Source organism: Triticum aestivum, chromosome 2A, assembly GCF_018294505.1.
Source record: "Triticum aestivum cultivar Chinese Spring chromosome 2A, IWGSC CS RefSeq v2.1, whole genome shotgun sequence".
NCBI lineage: Eukaryota > Viridiplantae > Streptophyta > Magnoliopsida > Poales > Poaceae > Triticum > Triticum aestivum.
In genome coordinates this window covers 681,508,428-681,523,169 of record NC_057797.1, presented here as the reverse complement: position 1 = coordinate 681,523,169, position 14,742 = coordinate 681,508,428, and the positions used below count along the sequence as shown (strand labels likewise).

The 14,742-nt window shown below is 45.6% G+C and overlaps 1 long non-coding RNA gene across 1 annotated transcript; it reads right to left on the bottom strand.

Annotated features, from left to right (window-relative positions):
- Positions 1-8,878: 8,878 nt before the first annotated feature.
- Positions 8,879-12,563, bottom strand: LOC123190187 (uncharacterized). The gene is made up of 5 exons (XR_006496210.1): positions 12,134-12,563; positions 11,778-11,923; positions 11,621-11,663; positions 9,969-10,127; positions 8,879-9,263 (listed from the first exon to the last, which is right to left on the bottom strand). It is a non-coding gene; the product is annotated as an uncharacterized lncRNA (long non-coding RNA).
- Positions 12,564-14,742: the final 2,179 nt, after the last annotated feature.

The following is a 14,742-nucleotide window of genomic DNA, read 5'->3' as shown; positions in this document are numbered from 1 at the left end:
CTCGTTCCTTTCCTTCGGTGGAAGACCTCCTCGTCGCGGACAAGTTGTGCTCTTGTGACCAGGTTCTCGGCATATGCTGCAGAAGCGAGTCGTTTGCTCGTGCCACACCTATCGACATCTTCAGCAGCTGTGCGTTGCTTCATCCTTTTGCTTTTTGCACCCCGGTCATCATACGGAGGCTTATCTCTGCTATTTGTTGGTCGCGCGGCTTTCCTTTTCCGCTCAGGTGGTTTCAGTCCTATGAAATCCCCGATAGCACTGCCTTCTGCATCACTAACATTCCCGCTTGTGTGTGCAATTGCTGGAACAATTTCTTTTACCGTATCCTGCATGCATTTTGTGTGTGCAAACTATCTCCTGCATGCATTTTGTTCTCTCAACATTTAGATGGCTCTTGCCGTATCTCACTCCGAACCCAACCTCTCATGAATATAGATTGTAGTAGTCGTAAGCTTCCCCAGCGTATCGAAACTGGCTCCCATAGCAGGAACTATCACAGTTTCAGTTTTTTTTCTCTGCATAGCTTCGTATTGTTAGCTCCAATGCACTCATCCTGGCAGCACATGGGGGCCATTCATCAGGCACACGCCCAACACGGATTCTGCATTTTCCGCGTTATATTTTTTCAGAACCATGCCTTAACTGGTTTTTCAGTTCATGTGATTAACATATATAACGCTAGCAGGCGGCAGGCCAGGCAAGGACGAGGTTCTCCAAGCAGATTAAAATGATATTAACTGCGAGGAACACAATGCAGTGGATCCTTACCTTCGCGTCCAGCCAGGGGCTTCAGGGTCGTCCTTCCCTGTAGATTGCTCGGACGCCGGCGCCGACAGGGCAACCCCCTGACAAGTGCTATTCAAATCTGTTTCCACTACTGCCATGGCATCTCCTGCTTCGCCAATGCTTGAGTCCGCAGGTCCACATATTACAGCCTGGCTTCTGTCGTGCTCTACCGGCAGCTCGTCGCCGGCCAGATCCGGCAGGGGAAATCTATTTCAAATTGACAAGCAGAGCGAAAACACACTGAAGTACCCATTTGGGATGGCAGGAAAAACAGTTATTGCGGCTTGCAAGGCATACCTGTCAACTAGATCCGATAAGAACTCCAATTCCTTCCTCGTCTCTGGTGATCCTAATCTCCATAGCCATGATCTTGGACATCGATAACTGCCGAACGATCGGCCTGGGGATACCCCAGCCCGAACGAGTCGTTCGTGCTGGGAGAGTCGCTGGAACGAACGAACTCGTTCGGTAGAAGTACCCCTCTAGCCCGAACCATCCCACGTCAGATAAACTTGTCGCTAGCACGGACAACGATCTGGCTCTTCCCCTCCGGCGGACCAGCCCAAAAATGGGGGAAGCCCAAAAACGTCATTGCCTACAAGAATAAAAAACAAAGAATTTATATGTTAATAAAAAAACAAAGATTGCCTGGTTTTTAGAAACTTTCAAAATTTTACACACCGTAAAAACACATCTTAATTTGCCATGGCAAAAACACATCTTAAATTGGCATGATAAGAATATATGTTAGTTGCCATGGTACATGGATTAAACTTGGTCATTTAATGTTGCCCTCATCATGGATTAAACTTTAGTGTCGCGACTCGGCAGCTTCCATAGCCGCCCGCCGCAGCCATCCCACATCCTCACCACCGCAATCGCGCGAGGCAGGCCATCGTTCCCCCCATGAGCAGCACCTCCACCATGACTCCACCCCGCATCCGGATCCCGTGGAGGGCGAGACCGCTCTCCCTGGCGTGGTGCCCTGCCCCGCACACGAGGCCGCCGCCAGGGCCTGTCGTGCTCCTCCCCGCGAGGCCGCCGCCGGAACTGTGTGGCTTCTTGCCGCGCGGCAGAGGCAATGGTCGTCGGGCGGGAGATGTTGTACGAAGGCGACGTCACGCAGCTGCACTGCGGTGGCCGAATATGGCGCATGGTTAGCGGTGGCTATGGTGTCGATTTGTGCGGCGGCGAGGGAGGGGAACAGATAGGATAAGAACGTCGTCACGTACAATTCCATCTCATCTGTACCAATGGTACAGCAATATCCTGTACCGATATGCACACGTTATCATGCATGGGTCCGTCTCCGCACGTCCGTTTTAGTCGTACTCCCTTGCTTGGTATATATACGGCCGTATTAAATACAATAGGAAACGCGACGCCCGGTTGTTGGTCCAGCTGGCAGGAGCGCGCGAGCCCGTCCGCGCCATCTCCACTCTCGCTTAAACATGTATCTATTGTAACTATCTCTATCCGTTCTTCTTCAAGGTTGTAATTACCTATAATATCTCAACTGTATGTGCATAAGGGATCAACGCCCCTGCCTATAACATGAAGCACGTCCCCTTCCACTATCAAGACGTTTCCGCCATTCGAACATGCTAATCAGAGCAATCCTTTTCCAAAACATATAGCGATCCAATCTCCAGCCATGTCTTCCTCCAGTGCCTCCCAGCCAAACCTAAGTGGCCAAGTCACGGAGAGGCTAACCAGCACCAATTACGTCCTCTGGCGCGCCTAGATCACCCGCAACTAAGTGGTGCGGGGGTGTTCGGCTATGCCAATGGCACGACACCGGAGCTGGCCAAATTCCTCACCACCAAATATAAGGATGGGAAGGAATCCTCTAAGCCCAACCCTCTCCATCCTTTTTGGGTCCGAGAGGACCAGCTAGTGTTGGTCTACCTGTTGAACAACCTCTCCAAAGAGGTGCTCGTGCAGGTGGCCGCAGTCACCACAGCGCACGCGCTCTGGACGACACTCGCGTGCATGTTCTCGTCTCAATCTCTGAGCCGCGTCAACACATCCGCATGGCCCTAGTGAGTGCGCAGAAGGGCACCCAATCAGAGGCCACCTTCTTCGCCCACATGTGTGGCCTCATCGGCAAGTGATGCAGAGCATCCTACGGTCATCCCCATGTACACTACGACTACTCTAAGCCCCAAGTGGACATACGACGAGACCTCTAGCATACACCATAGGACACAAGGTGAAGCCGCTCCTAGATGCTTCCCCTTTTCATTCATGCGAGACATGGTTGCTACCTAATGCAAAGACACTACATGTGCTTATGAACTGAGGAGACGACCATGGAGACGCTTGAAGCATAGGACAAGTACATACGGAAGCGGATCAACAAGGGCCTCAAATGGAGTCGCCACGGAGCTACAACGACCGGACATCCGGCAGGAGCCCAAACATCCGACGCCACCAACCAGAAGAAGCCCAGAGAGAAACGGATGCAAGACAACTCTACAGCAGCCGGACATCCTACGTCCGATGAACAGTCGGACATCCGACGCCAGCCTGGATATCCGACCCCAGCTATACAGAGAATAGAAGAATCGGCCAGACTCCTGGCCGGACATCCGGCCATCCTACCTGGACATCCGGCGTCCTGTGTCGGGCCGGACATCCGGCGCATCCGCGTCCTATCTGGACATCGCTTGCTGGAGGATGTCGTGACCGGGCATCCGCGTCCGCACAATCCCGGCTGCCAACCGTGCGGAGTATGGGTTGTTTGAGGTTTCTGGTCAGCTGCTGGATGTAAGTAATTGGGACGAAGCACTATGGCATTGCCGGAAAGTCAAAGTTGGACCTTCCATGACGTTTCTCACAGGATTTATGGGGCAAAGTAATTAACCAACCAAAAAGAAACAAGTGACAGGTGGCAGCAGAGAGACGTGAGCAAAGTTCACTGAGAAAAGAAATGGGGCAAAGAAGAGAGAAATGGGAGATGCATCAGCGCTGTAAATTTTCGCTTCATGTACCAACTCACAGGTGAGTTCTAAAAGTGAATCCCGGTATGCTTTCCATCACAGGCCTATTAATTATTCCCTAATTTTGAAGAAGCGAAAGAGGAAAATGCTACTGCTACAAGTTGAATGGCAGGTGCTTGAATGGCCTCGGTGTATTTCTATCTTGCATGTGCCACACACATCAGAACAATAGTGAGATTCTACGACATCAACGGCCAACAAAACCAAAACTAATTCATGGAAGCAACAAAAGAATTCTGGATGTCTCAGAACTTCAGAAGTGTCATTGCACCAAGACAGATATCAGTATAAGAGCAAGAAATTGTTGTATCCACAGAAGAAATGTCACTTCATTACAGTGTCAATAAAACTCACAGTTGGCTCGGGCGTACAAAGCAGCAAAAGAAGAACAGGTTATCAAGAAGAGCTTTGTCAAGAACAGAGATCATTGAGAGAAGTAAGGCCTCAGGCACGCACTAGCGTTCAATTTTACACGTCATGTAACAGATATTTCACCTGTTCAGCAGGATATTTCAGCACATCATCGGCCAAAGAGAGAATTACAAGTCAGGATATTTCACCTGTTCACTACCACTATGCAGAAGAGAAACCCAGAATTAGTTGTTGCAGGTCCAACATAACCAAAAATAATTCATGGAAGCAACCAAAGAAGTAATGGCATTTTCACATACTAGCAAGCATGACAGACATTAATTAACTTCGTAAAATAAGTACAGAAAAGTAAAAGCTCAAGTGAGCAAATTAAATTACCGAATGCCTCAGCGATGTTAAAAGCTTTCTGCATGGGCAGGTCAGAGTATTTTACTTATTCATGTATGTAAAGCATCATTGGCCAAAGTTTAAAAAAGTCGTACGGGAGAGACGATAATTCTGGAGACGGCTGGGATGATAAGTCACACACAAGTAAAAGAAAGTGCTCAATGCTTGGCGAGATTATTTCTTTGGCGTGTAAGGCAGCAGGCAGACGTCACTCAAGGCTGCCACCCTGACATGTTTAGCAAAGGAACGCAGGCAGAGAAGGTAGACGAAGAATCACAGCCAAACAGAGCATCAGTTCTATCACTGTTAATTTACATCATCGGAGTAAGAAGAAACAGTCCAAGAAAAAGATCACCACCCTAGAGACCAAATGCTACTAACAAAAAAGAATGGTACACTACTCCAAATCCAAATCACAAGAACTGCTGCTGTCCTCGCTCCTTCTGACAAGGTCGATGTCAGGGTGCACAGCAATACAAGAAGAAAAAAGAAGGAAGAACGAGAGACCACCATGCTTGCATTGATCGTGGCACCCATGCATGTAAAGAAACGCAAGCACAGAGGGCAATGGAAAAGGCAGGGAGCCATCGCTACAGGAGGACAAAATTACTGTTATAACCTAAAAGGCTAACAAAATCCCGATTTGACCTTGTTTCAAAAAAAAATCAATTTTGACCTCTTTCAAAAAAAAAATCGTCTGACCCTGGTAAGTGGATAACCCACGGGAGAGTGTGTGGGACCCACCCCACACACTTTCCCCAATCCACAACCCGAGCTTGAAGAACACTTGGAGCTCCCACACTCTCTCCCACCCCTCAAGCTCCCCCTCAAATCCTCTCCAAAAGGTGCATCTCTTAGGTGGATCTTTCCATCACTTTGTTGCTCTTGGTAATCTCCCCCAAATCATCCAATTATTTTTTTGTTAAATTTTGTTATTTTGGTTGCATTTTATACATGTTGGTGGAACCCTAGTTTTTGTTTTCTCCCTTATGTTAGTGTGAATGGCTTGGTTAACTTTGATAATATAGTGATATGCATGGTGTGTAGTAGGAATATATGCTTGTTCAGTAGAAAGATTGGGGGTTAGGGTTAGTTAGTGATTAGGGTTAACTTTGCTTAATGTGTGTTAATTAGTGATACTTTTGTGGACATCACCAATAATTTAGTGTTGATATGCTTTGGATATAATGAGATGTATTTGGATAAACACCAATTATCATTGAAGTCTTAAATGCATTCATGTTATTTTTAGATGGAGAGACTTGTTAATGTTCATTACATGGACAAGGAGGCATTCTTGAGTAACAATGCCGACACGGGTGAGGAACCATTGGTTTTTGATACAAGCCCTAGCTATGAGGATGTTGTTGCAAAAGTGAGACAAGTCTTAAAGTGGATGGACACCAATGTTGATGTTAAGTTAATAGGAAGGTATGATGTTGGAGTTGGAGCCAAATCTCGCTTGAAAAGTATGCCTATCACCTCGGATTTGCATTGGGATGTATACAAGGAAAAAGTTTCCCAATCGGAAGACAAGTCACTTGAATTGTTTGCCACCAAGGTTGAATCTCCTCGGTTTACCTTTGATTTGAACCGGCATGTCTCTTCCCCAATGGATGACATGAGCAAGAGGACAATGGTGCCACTTGTTGAGCATAGGGTTGTGGTTGATGCCCCCAATGCTTCTCGCCAACCACGTCCCCGTGTACCATCTATTAAAGCAAATGAGGTTGAGTTGTATGCCCCCAATGCTTCTAGCCAACCACCAACTAGCCAAGCAAATGAAGTTGAGGTGATTGCTAGTGACGAAGTAATTCAAGAGGATGAAGATGCTTATGATGACGACGAAGAGCAAGAGGAAGGGTTTCATGGTAATGATGTTGGTGACTTGGATGCATACATAGCGCAAAAGGACATGGATCGTGACTTGCCTTTTATGCGTCAATATGCGTATGACTCGGATGACGAGGGTCCAGTTGAACAGTTGGACGAGGATGGATTCACAAAGGAGGAAAACCAAATCCACTTTGAGCTGACGGGCTTAGAAAAAAGAAGTCACTTGTTTAAAGATCTCAGCCTTGCCCATAAAGCTGTTGTTGACGGTGGAATGAGAATGACGGCGATTGAGCCAACACCATGCGCGGGTGCAGGAGAACCAAGGGTGGAGAATGAGGACAAGAATGCTTATTTGGAGAAAGGAGTGAAGTTTCTGAGCTTGCCTATGCTGAAGTTTTGGTTGGCTGACTATGCCATTCGGAACCATAGGCCAATTTATGTTGAGCACTCCGACATGAAGTTGCGTTACACCATGAAAAGCTTAAAGAAACCGAAGAATGGGTGTTAACAAGTTGTGTTGCCACTCATAGGTGCAAACCGCCATCTAAACGACTTCGAACGACACACCGTCAACTCACATCTGAGTATCTCGGATACAAATGGATGAAAGACATAGGCTTTGATCCCACTGTGAAAGTGAGGTTTCTAATGCGTACGGTGAAAAAACAATTTGGTTATGAAGTCAAGTATGGAAGGCATGGAAGGCAAAGGCAAATGCTATTAGGATGTTGTATGGTGGTTATGAAGAAGCATACAACCAACTCCCAAGGTTGTTAGCCGCGATTGCACATAAGAACCCGGGCATGTTTCATGTGGTCGAGGATCACGAGGGAGTGTTCCACCGTGCCTTCTGGAGTTATGGACAATGCGTGGAGGCGTTTCAGCATTGTCGTCCGGTCTTGTCTGTAGATGGCACGTTCTTGACCGGTAGATACAAGGGCACACTAATGGTAGCAATGGCGCACTCATCAAACGACAACGTGTTGCCGTGTGCATTTGCTTTGGTGCCTTCCAAGCACCAAGACAACTGGGAGTGGTTCATGGGTCATGTTAGGCACAACGTGATTGGGGCTAGGGAGGTATGCATCATATCGGACCGGCACCATGGCATACTCAAGGCAATGGACATTGTTATTCCAGGATTTCCAAAGCTTCACCACAGATGGTGCATGAGGCATTTCGTGGCCAACTTTTACCGGGCATGTAAGAGCAAGGAGCTCAGCAAAGACCTTACCCATGTATGTGTGGCCTTCACCACCCAAGGTTTCGATGCTCGGTACAACAAACTCTTTGCAGCGGTGAACGAAGGGGGGAAATAGTTCTTAACTAGGAATTTAAGTGAGAAGCACAAGTGGGCACGCGCTCATGACGATGGTGGTAGGCGATATGGCGGCATGACGAGCAATCTGGTAGAATGTTTCAACAATGTGTTGAAAGGTGCTCGTGCATTGCCGGTGACTGCAATAGTGGAGTACACATTCTTCAAGCTGAATGAGTATTTTCAGAGGCATTCTGAAGAGACTGCAAAATGGATAGGTGAAAAAAAGGATTATCCGGAAAAGGTTGATGAATGGTTGCAGTTACAAGCAAGCAAGTCTTCACGGCAACAAGTTATCATATTCGACAGAACTGAAATGATCTATCAAATTGATGAGCCAGGTGGCACAACACGAGATGGTAGACAATATGGTGGTGCTGCATTTGAGGTGCGTCTGAAGACTCGGTGGTGCCAGTGCAAGAGGCCTAGTAAGTATCATTGGCCATGCTCGCATTTGATAACGACGGCGAAGGCGAGAAACATACATGTTTGTGATGGAAAAACCGTGCGGATGCAAGAGTTCCATGTGGGAGCTACTATGTTGACATGGGCGCCAAGATTTCACCCTTTCTTGGACCAATCACAGTGGCCTGAGTACCATGGCCCTCATATTAGGCCAGACCCTCTTCTGAAGGTGGAGAGCAAGGGTAGAAGGAGAACTAAGAGGTTCAGGGGTGATATGGATGACCTGGCTGGATACACACTACACCACAACACCGATGTAATGGCATGTAATATGCCAGGAGAAAGCCATTAAGAGGGCAGATAAACTGCCGGGAGAGTGTTTCTCCCGGCAGATAGAACTGCCACAAGAACGGCTGCCGGGGATTAGTTCTCCCGACATATAAAATTTTCCCGGCAGTTTATCTGCCAGGACACATGCATTTGCCGGCAGTTAATTTTCTCCCAGCAGACTGGCAGTAGCACATGAACTACTATTACTGGCAGTGGAACTGCCAGCACAAACATGTCTACCCGGCAGTTTGTTTGCCATCACTTTGATTTCACTAGCATTCAATATCCATTCACTATGTTTGCCGTCACTTTGATTTCACTAGCATTCAATATCCATTCACTATGTCAGGAAACCAAGACAGAACACTCAAATTATACACTTCAATCAAAGTTCCATATATACCTCACCCAAAACCTTAAACTTTCAGAAACATTCACAAACTAAAAGTTCAGTACGAATAAGCTTATTTCCATACATGTGTTTAGTAGCATCTAGCTACAACGGTTAACAAAATTTACATAAGACGATAAGATTTTGTGTCCTTAGACTGAGCTACACAAATGGTTTAACTTTAGTGCATAGCTGTAGCCATGTCCAGGAATACAAGTTGCATGATTACTCTTTTGTACATTTCTGCTCAAGCCGTTTCTTTGATGGAATTAACATATTCATCTGAATACCAAACTCACACCATCCAATGAAGCTGCATTATTCGAAGATGGCCACATGTCTCCAGCAGAAGAGTTACGAATTTGTAATGCTTTTAAGATGTTAATACGAAGAGAAGAAACATCATGTAGAAACATCTTCCAGTGATGATGCCAACCTGAATAGATAAGATGGTTCAAATGCCATGAGCTAATAACTTTGGTAAATGATATGTACTGTAGCACATAAACAAAGGATATAGGCTCAGACAGCAAATACATGCTTGCATAATAATCATTTTGCAAGCAAAAAGCAAACCATAGTGATGTTTTTAAAGCAAGTAGCTTACAACTACATATGGCAGCTGACATGTATTCCTACTGGCGTATTTTCAAGCTTCACATATATATCTATACCAATATTATTGTGGCTTGAGTATTAATTCACAAACATTGATACCTTCCAATATAGTTCAAGCTATGTATAAACATTTGAAAATACTAGAGATGTTTCCTTTCACACAAACAACACAGGTTCAGGCATAATGTGTATATAATTATGAGAGATAGATTATACAGGACCATGAAGAAATTCTGGAAGCAAGATGCAGTTGTTGTACGAATCAAATGAAAAGCAAGGTTATACATTTATTTGAATGAAAGATAGCACAATGTGTGGTGAATTAGGAACAGTAGCTGACAGCACAGGCAAGCATTGTTTCATGTTCATACTCAATAGGATCAAGCAAAAGTAGTTTGATTTTCACATCTGAGTTCTGCTATATAATAATCCTGGAACATTTAGTCGTGAGCCATGACACTAAGAAGTCGAACTTCACAAATTTGCGCAAAATGCTAGAATGTTGAGATTCTGGAATGATTACCCCATGACCAAATTTGTGCAAAAAGCAATGACTCGTAACCAAATTTGTGCAAAAGTTACTGCCTGCGGAAGCTCTCCAGATTCTCAACTCCGCTCCGCGCGAGGAGCCGGGTTCGAACTGCTCCGCGCGATTGTGCTGGCACTCCCTCCGCTCCGGGAGCTGCAGTAGGGGAGCGGAGGGGATCCGAACAGGGCCTTAGTTAATGAACAGCCCATATAAATATACAATTGAAAAACTGATGTATTATATAAATGATATAAGCTACAAATCTATATCAAACACAACACATGTATTAATCATGTTTGGTTATAGAATATTTTTTATCTAGGAGATACTTCTAATAGTGCAAACTGCCAAACAACGCTACATTGACAAAGTTACTGTAATAACTGAGACAAGTGTTACCACCTGAAGAAAATGCTATCAGGATCAAATTAGGTACAGGTTTTTGGAGTTATCCATTGAACTGAAGCACATTCACAAGCACAGTGTTCGATGAGAATTCATACTAGAAATAGTACGAAAATATTTTGTCCCAATATTCTCTTTTCCTAACAAGCTTGGGAGAAGCTTGAGAACATATCTATGGAGCAAGGAGTGCCCATACAGATTTAAATATTATGCCATGCACAACTAAAAAAAATGCCATGCAGATGTACGTAGAGGCAAGACGTGCGTGTATAAGTTAGTGGATTGATTAAAGCGATGCATTAGTGGGGATGTGATGGTCAGATGATTCGCCAGCCTACTCTTACAAGGACCAAAATGCACGGATCAATACGGTTTTTTTGTAAAGCAGCGACGCATGCATCAGCCTGTATATATATATATATATATATATATATATATATATACATCTAGATATATATGGCTGAATACCTGCTTATGTACACTACATATTCGGGTATTTGTGCCACCGGCCGGCATGCATCTTTTGATGCTGGCGTGGACACTGGCACACCCGCGTTTTATATTTTTGTTAGTGTCAAACACAAAGGCTTGAGCGATAGAGAACAAATGATATCTAGATCTTGCAGAAGCTTCTCAGAGTATCTAATTTCCTGTAACAATGTAGCTGCTGAATTGCTTATAAAGTTGAAAATTATACAGAAACTATTATGTATCCGATGGTATGAAAGTTGAAGCATAATTTATGGCACCGATGTAAACTTACATAGCTCCAAGCAAATATTTGAACAAACTAAATGGCGTAAATGCAGTAACAAACTCTGTCTCACCCTTTCACTCATAATTTAAATACAAAAACTAAATATTTGCACTCAACCAATGGCATTGACATCCCACTCCATTGTCTCAATAATAGCATGGTTCATATAGCAATCAAAGGTGCGGCAATGGCAGTACCACTCAATATAAAATGTAGTGTTGCTTTCAAAGCAAGTAGTTTTACTAGCTTGTTTTCAGACTTCAGTGTGTGTATATCTATATCAAGATTACTACGACTGATTATAAATTCACACATGGTGACACTTTACATTCAGGTTGTATAAATAATAATGAATAGTAAAATGCAGGGTCAACCAATTCTTACACACGAGATCCTCCCTTTTTGAAATAGCCCCCAGTTAAGAGGAGAAAGTATATATATTTGGAATAAAATTATGCAAAGGATGGCTTCCACACATGTATACCTTTGCTCCCAAGTCCCACCATCAGTCCATTAAAAAGGATTTCCTGAAAGAAATTGAACTGATATATGTACAGTAAAGTTCACTTGTGTTCCTCAACCATGTAGTTCCTAATTAATAGTGTTGAAAATCAGATTATATGTGTGTAGAGAAGTGTTACCACTCATGAAATTTTTTGTCATGAAGCTGTTGTTTCTTTATTCGTTTGCAAGATTGTTGTTTCCTTCTTCTTTCTCCCTGGAGCGCTCTTCACATCTGCTTTGTTGGGACATCAGATTCCTTCTTCTTTTGTAGTTATTCTACTGCCTTCTTGTTTTACAGTCGCAAAATAGAAAATCAGTTATAAAAATGTAAGATGGTGAATATTTGCTAAGAAGCAATGTAGCTAAGGTAGGCACAAAAAGCAAATCCTCAGCTCCGCGAGCTCATGGACAGAAAAAAGTCCAGAGGACATGGTCGCTGGCAGTCTGCGGTAGCAGGAAAAGAAAATCGAACAAAGAAGCTGGGCAACCTCACCTCCTCTGAGCAGCAAAGGAGTACATGGGAAAGAGGAGGAGACTCCAGCATGACGGATCTGAGCAGCGTGTTGTCCAGCGTGATGGATCTGAGCACCTCTCATGCCGTTGGGATGGAGGGAGCTGTGGTGGGGAGCTCACCCGTGCTCGTTACCTTGGAGGGCCATGGAGAAGAGCGCGCCGGTATGGTGGTGGCGATTTTCGCCACGGGATCTAGGGCTGGAGAGGGAGGCGACGTTGACTTCGACCTCGACACACCGCCACAGTTGACCCGCCCCGGTGGCGGTGCCGAAGGAAGGCGATGACGAGTCGGCGTCATGAGGCGCGTACGCCGATGGGGGGCGCACTGGTTGGTGGAGGAGGTCGAGGGCGGCGGCGGCGGCGCTGGTCTTGGAGGAGGACTTGTGGAATAGGGTTCAATTTGGGGCAGATCTGGTTGGGCCGGCGGCGATAATTCATTTGGTGCAAAATTTCCGGCCTTTCGCGCGCTCCCCCTCGTCTGCGCACATTTGGGCCCAATAATTTCAGTCTCGCGCCACACCGACTGTCGCGGCAGATAGTGAGCCATGATTTAGTTGTGCCGGCAGATAAAATGACCCAAAAGTTGAAAATAATTGCTGGCAGTGCGTGTGCCCTCCTTGCTCAACTTCTGCCGGCAGTTTCTCTGCCCTTACGTTCTACTACCGGCAGTAACAAGATTCCAGGCAGATAATTTGCCCCTATACTCCTATTTCTCCCGGCAGTTAATTGCCCCCAATTAAGTGTTGTGGTGTAGTGACACTGGCATGAAACAATTTGGTAGCGGTCATTTTATGGAGGCTCCTAACACTATCAACTATGGGGTGTGCGGTGAAGGGGGACACAATGAGCGGACATGCAAGAATAGGAAAACCAAAAAAAGAAAAAACAAGTCGTGGAGGTGGCACCGATGGTGAACGAGGTGGAAGAGGTGACGGTGGTGGTGGTCGAGGAAGCACAAGTGCTTGAGGTGGTGGTCGAGCAGGCACAAGTGTTAGAGGTGGTGGTGGAGCAAGCACAAGTGCTAGAGGTGGTGGTCGAGTAAGCACAAGTGCTAGAGGTGGTGGTCGAGCAATCACAAGTGCTAGAGGCGGTGGTGGACGGAGAGGAAGCACAAGTGCTAGAGGTGGTGGTGGTCGGAGAGGAAGCACAAATGCTAGAGGTGGTGGTGGTCGGAGAGGAAGCACAAGTGCTAGAGGTGGTGGTGGTCGGAGAGGAATGGTTGATAATGGATCGGCCCTCGGTTATTTGCTTAATCCAGATGGTTGATCTAATAATAATGGTATATTATTTGTTCATACAATTCCTAGCATTTATTGATTTACTGTATTTACACATGTATCTTTTTGTGTCTTGTGCTAACAATTGTTCTTTTTGTAGGCATGGCTTCATCCGGTTTCAGGATGAGGCCGGCGTGCACGGGCCAAGATGACATGCCGAAGACGTGGATGGAGGCCACGTTGGACAAGGAGAAGGAGAAGGATGTGCCCACACCACCATGTTGATGTGGTGATGTTTGCAAGCTGAAGGTGTCCACGGACCGCAAGAAGTCATGGACAGAAGGTAGAAGGTTTTTCGTGTGTCCCAACTATGCACATGATCGTCGAAGGCCAACTAACGCATATGACATACCACCGGTATGTTGGGTGTACATACAAAAAACCTCATCAAGTTTGAACTCATATTACTAACAAAAACATGATTTTTATGTAGTCGCCTCCTCCACTTTGCAAGTACTTCACTTGGATAGATCACGAGGTACCAAAAGATGTCCAAGAGGACCAACATCGAGATTACTTACGGAGGTAGTGCCTGTTCGAGGAGTCCTTTGCACGGGGATTGGAGCATGAACGTCGTGAGAAGGAGAAGAACGAGCGCAAGAAGCATGAGCAAGAGAGGGCACGCAAAGAGAAGGAGGCTCGTCAAGAAGAGAGGGCAAGAAAACTTGCAAGGGCTCGCGATGCACGAGAGGAGGACGAGGCACGTGACAAGAAGGGAAAGTGGCCCCGTACTGCTCAGTAGACAAATGGAAAGGCACCGGCGTCGATGATGGAATGTCGAGACTTTGTTTAATGTATGAACTTGTCATTAGAGATCGTGTGTGGTCATGAACTACTTATGTCATTTGAGACATCATGTGTGAACTTGTTATTCGAGACCTTGTGTGATCATGAACTACTTATGTGCAACCTATTTGAAATTATGTGCAAACTATGCTTTGTTCATATTTTTGTTTGATTTCCAATGTTTAAAAGTGTGTGCAACCTATTTGAAATTATGTGCAAACTATGCTTTGTTCATATTTTTGTTTGATTTCCAATGTTTAAAAGTGTGTGCAACCTATTTGAAATTATGTGCAAACTATCCAGAGAACATTTTGCCCATCCAGAGAGGAAATTATGTGCACCTATCCAGAGAACCAGACGCCAGGAACCCTGGCGTCTGGGTCCATATCCAGACCAAACAAGACAAGACCAGACGCCAAGGTCCCTGGCGTCTGGCTCGTTTTGGTCGCGCACGAGACCAGACACCTGTATGATCATCCAGAGAGCCAGACGCCAGGCACGCTGGCGTCTGGGTCCATATCCAGAC